Raw genomic sequence first — 7,538 nt, forward strand, 5'->3', positions numbered from 1 at the left:
CTTACTCTTAATACCTCCATTAGCTCTTTTCTTATTTTCTGCTAACATCTCTGTCTATCACTTTATTCTGAAAACTTCAACAAGATATTCTTTTGCTTTTATCTCTCTTTTGCTCCATCCACTGGCTCTTCAGGTTGCCTAGCATTTTCTCTCTACTAGGGACGAGAGCCATACTAAGATAATATTTATCCCTTCAAGGCTTCCAGTGCCTATCTTTATAGCACTCATATCTAGTTGTACTACTTTAGAGTGTACCATCTGGGTGTCTCACAAGGAGATTTTGTTAGCACACTTACAATATCCTTCGGAAATGTCAACTAACACAAGCAATCCAACCATCATTTTAGGTTACTCTAACCCCAGTCGATTCCTGATATTTGTCCTTCTCTAAACTATTTCTGTTAGCTCCTATGGAGGATAATTGACATGGGTATGACTAATTGTACAAACCTCTGTTACAATTGAAGGTATCTCAAAATGCTTATATTTCTATGTTTGAATTGTAAATACTGTTAATTAATAGGGTACCTCGTACGTTACTTCACCTTGCTTCTTTTACTTGCTGAAACTTGTGTCTACCTTCTGATTCTCTTATTCCTTTTTACCGTAAGAGTGGATAGACAGTTTTGCCTTAGGGATCCTCATCAAGAAACTACACGCCTTAGTACACACATGATCTGCTGAATACCTCAAATTTATCCATCATAAGCATGATGCAAGAATCGAGTTCCTCTAACTCAACTCTTCCACAGCTGTATCTCTTACCAACCGTCTTTCTGGATGTAGGCATCCTCGTATTATGAATAAGATAGAGTTAGGAAATTGAGTTCTTACAATTGAGCTTTATGACACAATCTAGAGTAAGAAGAAAGAGTGACAATCCTAAATGCCTTGTAGCCTCCTGTTTATAAGTGTGGTGCACGACACACCCGTAAACAAGACTCTAATAGACATGACTTGTAGACTCCCTAGGACAAAACTGCTCTGATAGCACTACTGTCATGACCCAAAATAATGGGTCGCGATGGGCACCTGGTACCTTACTCAACCGAGTACCAATATAACGTATCTTTTCATGTCATATTATCATAGATAACTGAGCTGGAAGGCTACTATGAGATGAGTAGAATACAACATGTAATACCAACTTATACATAAGACATACGAGCCAATAAGACCAAAGTAACCACTCGTATACTGAACATAGGACGATAAGGCCATACATTTTTTTACGTACATGACATATGTCTACAAGCCTCTAAGAATAAGAATACATCATTTTTATAAAGGTTGGGACAGAGTTCCGCCATACCAAACAATACACGTCTAAATCGTACTAACCAAACAAGCAACCCCGAAGCAAATGGAGCGCACCAACATCTTCCACTGAGCCGATAGCCTACTTGGAGGTCTCTCGACCTGTCTATCGGGACCTGAAAGCATGAAATGCAGCGTCCCCAGCCAAAAGGGACGTCAGTACGAATAATTTACCGAGTATGTAAGGCACACATAAATAAGTACATAACAGACATAGAAGAAATATAGAGTAAATGACTCAAGCTGTAAGCCTGGATAACTCTGTAAATCATAAAATAATTATAGTGTTATGCATATGCGTATGAATGTCATGTCGTGTATAGATACATGTTTCATAACATCATCAGGCCTCTGAGGGCATCTCATCATATCATCTCGGCCATTGTGGGCAAAATCATCAATGTATACTAGCTAACAAGGTGGTGATGCGTATATAATGCCGTAATATTTTCCCACATCCCATATACATATATACACGTATATAACGTTGTCTGGTCATAGGTCAATGTAAATGAATGCAATGCAATGCATGATAAGTACGTCAATAAAATCTTTCCGAACGTTATAAGACCATTATACCTCTGATTTATATCATGAAACAAATTTTATCAACTTACATATTTTTGGAGACCCCTGAACAGACGATAGAGTAATAACACATATGGGAATTCAAGAACATAGACATCTCTAATACTTCTATGAATAGAGTTATTTATTAAATTTGTGCATTTGCTCGTTTCGTTCGTATTGTATAGATCATGCCAAAAAGAAAGAAGGGATAGCCTTAACATACCTGAGCCGATCCTCTAGACAATCCTTCTAACATACGCCAATTGCGACAAAATACGTAACAACGAGATCGAAATAGGGAACAATCTGTATGAAATACCCGAAACAATAACGTTGCAATTTGGAAAAATAATCGTTGTTGAAACTCTTTCCTTAAGAGATAAGAAATAACCTTAGAATCAAATGTTACTTTTGCTTAAATAACAATAGAAGGAAGGTAAGGAATCTTGATTGGAATCCTCAGTAGAAACGTTATTATCTTGCTTTCTCAAGTGACTTTGAAGATAGTTTTTAATTAGGAAAGTTATCCTTACTCATTCGGTGTCCTTACCTAATTAATGCTTGGTGTCACATTTCTTTCAAAGTGTGACACTTTGCATTATTTAGTACTTAGTCACTAAATTGATAGGGGTGCTTGCCACGTTGGATGAGGGTTAAATCTTATCTCACTTTTTAATTAATTACCCAATAATTAACCAATTATCTCAAATTACTTAAAATACTACTCACTTTTAATAAACTTTATGTACCCTACAATCATGGTCATGGAGTACCTTGTGTAGTACTAGTCCATAAATACCGGGTATTTTAACTCGGGCCGTATTTTATCCCAAAATATCAAACTTCGACGAAAATTTATTTTCTTTGACTTGACTCCCCTCTCACCTTCATGAATTTACTCACTACTTGTTTGAAATGACATAATCCTTATGATCTCCAAATAATATTTTCCTTGGACTGATGTCAATTACCTTACGACAAATTCAACGTACAATACTATAAGGTACAACATCGTTGTGATTTAATACTGCAAAGCATAACATCATCATAATGTAATACTGCAAGGCGTAACATTATCGTAATGTAATACCGCAAGACGTAACATCATCGTAATGTAATGCTGCGGGACATAGTATCGACGTAATATTGTGGGGCGTAACACACTCGAACCATGGCTTTAATTTTCTAGATGCGCTTATTAATGCAAGTGCTAATTTCTCTAAGTGTGGATACCTAGTTTCAGCATCTTCTAAGGTCCGACTTACGTAATAAATAGGAAACTGCGTACCTTTTGCTCTTCTCAAACTAGTACACCACTTACTGTTATTTTAGACACTGCCAAGTATAAGTACAACTTCTTTTTTGCCTTCGGAGTGTAGAGCAGAGATGGGCTTGATAATTATCACTTTAATTCCTCCAATGCTTGCTGACATTTCGGGGTCCATGCGAAATCATTTTTCTTTTTGAGTAAGGAAAAGAACCTGTGGCTCCGGTCTGATGACCTCGAAATGAATCGGCCCAAGGAAGTTATACGTCCGGTTAGCCTTTGTATGGCTTTCACATTGTCTATGATGGTGATATCCTCGATGGCTTTAATCTTATCGGGGTTAATTTCGATTCCCCGATTTGATACTAGGAAGCCGAGGAATTTGCCCGAGTCGACCTCGAAGGCAAATTTTTCGGGGTTAAGTTTCATGTTGTACTTCATCAAGATTTCGAATATTTCCTGCAAATGAGTCAAATGGTCCTTTGCGCATAGGGACTTAACCAGCATGTCATCAATATAAACTTCCATTGACTTACCTATTTGTCCTTCAAACAACTTATTTACTAGGCGTTGGTAAGTAGCTCCTGTGTTTTTAGCCCAAACGGCATTACATTGTAACAGTATGTTCCATACTTGGTGATAAACGAGGTCTTCTCCTGGTCTTCCGGGTTCATCTGAATTTGATTGTTCCCGAAATAGGTATCGATAAAGGTAAGGATCTTGTGGCCAGCCGTGGTATCAATCATGCGATCGATATTAGATAGTGGAAAAGAGTCTTTAGGGCATGCCTTGTTTAAATCCTTGTAATCTACGCACATTCTAAGTTTGTTCCCTTTTTTAGGGACTACGACTACATTGGCTAACCATTTGGGGGTATTTTACCTCCCGAATGGACCCTATTTTAAGAAGTTTAGTTACCTCATCCTTTATGAATGTGTGCTTCACCTCGAAGTAGGGCCTTCTCTTTTGCTTCACCGGTTTGAACATGGGGTCGAGGCTTAGTCGATGTGTTGTTATCTCCGGTGAGATCCCTATCATGTCTAAATAGGACCAAGCAAAAAAATCCATGTAATTTATAAGAAATTGAATAAGTTTTTTCCTAAGTTCGGGGGTTAACCCCGGTTTCCAGGTATACCTTTCGTTCGGGTAGTTACTCGACCAGTATCACATGTTCCAGCTTCTCGACCATTGACTTGGTTGCATCTGATTCTTCAGGAACAATAAAAGTTCGAGGAGTAATGAAATCCTCTTCTTCTTCTTCTTCTTCTTTGATTACCTGTTTCTCCGATTTGATCGAGGCTGGGGACGGTGATTGCTATTTGGCCATCTGCTTATCTTTGGTGCTCAATTTTTTTGAGGTCGAATGTGCTGATATCGGCATCACCTCATCGACTAGAAACATTTCCTTTGCAGCATGTTGTTCCCCGTAAACTGTTTTCACACCATCCATTGTTGGGAATTTCATCATTTGATGAAGGGTCGACGGTACTGCCCTCATGTTGTGGATCCATGGCCTTTTGAGCAGAGCACTATATCTCATGTCGCCTTTATGACATGGAATTTTGTATCTTGGATGGTCCCGACCACGTTTACCGGTAGGATTATCTCCCCCTTCGCTATTTCACTTGCCATGTTGAAGCCGTTTAGGACTCAAGATGCAGGCACAATTTGGTCCTGCAGGCCGAGCTGCTCTACGACCCTCGATCTGATTATATTTGATGAGCTACCTAGATCCACTACAACACGTTTAACTTGAATTTTATTTAACAAAATAGAAATTACCAGGCGTCGTTATGCGGTTGAGAAATGCCTTCCGCTTCTTCGTCATTGAACGATAAGATGCCTTTGGGCACATAATCCCGAGTCTGCTTTTCTCTGATGATCGACACCTTGGTACATTTGAATATAGGACCTTGCGGGACGTCGACCCCGCCGACGATCATGTGAATAACATGCTGAGGTTCTTCCTACTCGTTCTTTCTGTTGGCATCTCTTTCTCTGAAGTGATTCTTAGCTCGATCACTGAGGAACTCTCGAAGGTGGCCCTCGTTGAACAATCGAGCTACCTCCTCCCTCAGTTGTCTGCAGTCTTCGGTCCTATGGCCATGTGTGTAATGATATTTACACATCAAGTTTGGGTTCATCTAAGAAGGATCGGTCTGTATAGGTCTAGGCCACCAGGTGTCTTTGATCCTTCCGATGGACGACACAATCCTCGATGCCTCGGCACTAAAATTATGCTCCGATAACCGAGGTGCTTCGGTAGGATCGACATGCTTATCAAAACCACTCTTGCTCATAAGTCCCCTAGAATTTTGTCCTCGATCGTTCCTCCGATCATTCCGGGAAGGGTTGTGTCCCGAACCATTGTTCCTTCGATCCGAGGTATATGGTTGATATTGCTCCCTGTTCGACCTTGGTTCCCTATCGATGTCCCTCTGTGTTTTAACCGCTAGCCTATTTGGATGTACTAAACCGGAAGGGGCTCCTAATTGGTCGTCCTCAACCATGATCTTCGATTGATATCGGTTGTGCACATCTGCCCAGGTTACAGCTGGATACTCGACCAAGGTTTGTTTCAATTGTCGTGAGGCTATCGAACTCCGCTCGTTTAACCTTTGGGTGAAAGCCTGAACGGCCTAATCATCTGTGACCGGTGGCAACTCCATTCGTTCCATTTGAAATCGGGATACGAACTCCCTTGGCATTTCATCACCCCTCTGTCTTATCTTAAAAATGTCTGATTTCCTTGTTGTGACCTTTATGGCCCCAACGTGCGCCTTCACGAAAGCGTCTGCTAACATAGTAAATGAGTCGATAGAATTCGGTGGCAAATTGCGATATCAAATCATTGCTCCGTTTGACAAAGTTTTCCCAAAATTTTTCAACAAAACCGACTCGATCTCATCATTATTTAAGTCGTTTCCTTTAATCCTGCATGCGTACGAAGTGATGTGTTCATTAGGATCGCTCATCCCGTTGTTTTAAAGATATGTGATTTAATCAAATACTGATTGATAAACAAAGAATCAAATGTATAAATTAAAGAGTAAAGTAAGTCAAACCAATGTGCAAGCAAGTCTCACCCTCGAGCTAAGGCAACCTTGAGGTGGGTCAGCGAGAATAATAAATTACAAGGCAATTCAGATGAACAGTAAGCAAGAAAGTAATGTATGTATATTCTCTTGTCAATGATTGATCCCCGTAACAAATGAATGGGCTCCCCTTTATATAGTAGGAGAGTCCTAAATAAGGTACATTTTCATTTCTAGTAGAGAATCTTATTAGACAGCTGTCTAACCACCTAGTACAAATCAGTTCCGGAATTTACGCCGTGATCTTAGGGCCGCTGCGGGAATCTCGCTCTTTCTGTTATAAAACCATAACGGTATTATCTCGAGGTTGGTCATACTTGGCCTCGGCGTTCATCGGACACTTCGATCTTCAAGTCTTGCAATCCGCAATCGTGCTCGAGCTCGGTCCATTTTGAACTTAGGCTCGAAGCGACTCTTCGAGCCTATGACATTGGGCACACCTGATTTCGACCGTATACAATGTTAATTTAATGATATGCCGACCGGATGAGTGATTTTATTTTGTGCCTCACACAACTTACACTAGTTGTGTGAGGCCTCTTTTTATCTCACATATTTGTGGACCCATATCTTACACATCTGGGACCACAAAAATTCTGGGACCACACAGTTGTGAGACAAAAAAAGGCCTCACACAACTAGTGTCAGTTGTGTGAGGCACAAAATAAAAAATTTCATAGTTTATAGTCTATGTCTTCCTCTAAATCTCTGGATTTGTTGAGACAAAAGAAAAAAAACGTGGAAGAAAAGAAAGAGAAGACATAGTAGAAGAAAACCCTCTTCAGCGTAAAAGGGTAGGTAATAAAATGTCTAAAGACCGGGTTTGAACCAGGGGCCTCTAGTGTGCGAAACTAGCGTGATAACCAACTACACCACCCGGACTTGGCTATTAAAATCCATATTTTACATTAGAATAGGAAGGAAGAGCTTCTTTGATCTAATGTTTGAAGAACCAGCATGCTTTGTGCATTAGTCATCTCTCAGATAGAAAATTCAACATTAATATAATTTAATTACGAAATTTGAAGTAGCAGTATATTAACAAAATTGATTGAGAGATCTGAAGTAGCAAAACCTTGGGTAAAGGAAATAAAGCTAAAAACGAAATCTTTTCTTAGAGTAAGACCTTATATTAGTCTCAATACGTTTTAATACGTTAGTTTATTAGCATCAATACGTTTTCCATTTATTTCAGTCATATCATCAACATTGTCATTTATAAATATATTTTCAATAAATTCAACATGTATAGATTCTATAATGACATTAGATTCTAGATCTAGCAGTTT

General features: G+C 39.4%; 1 non-coding gene across 1 annotated transcript; it reads right to left on the reverse strand.

Annotated features, from left to right (window-relative positions):
• Positions 1-7,056: 7,056 nt before the first annotated feature.
• TRNAA-CGC (transfer RNA alanine (anticodon CGC)) lies at positions 7,057-7,131 on the reverse strand. The gene has a single exon. It is a non-coding gene; the product is annotated as a tRNA-Ala (tRNA).
• Between the last annotated feature and the right edge of the window lie 407 nt (positions 7,132-7,538).

This window comes from Nicotiana sylvestris, chromosome 5 (genome assembly GCF_000393655.2).
Source record: "Nicotiana sylvestris chromosome 5, ASM39365v2, whole genome shotgun sequence".
Lineage (NCBI taxonomy): Eukaryota > Viridiplantae > Streptophyta > Magnoliopsida > Solanales > Solanaceae > Nicotiana > Nicotiana sylvestris.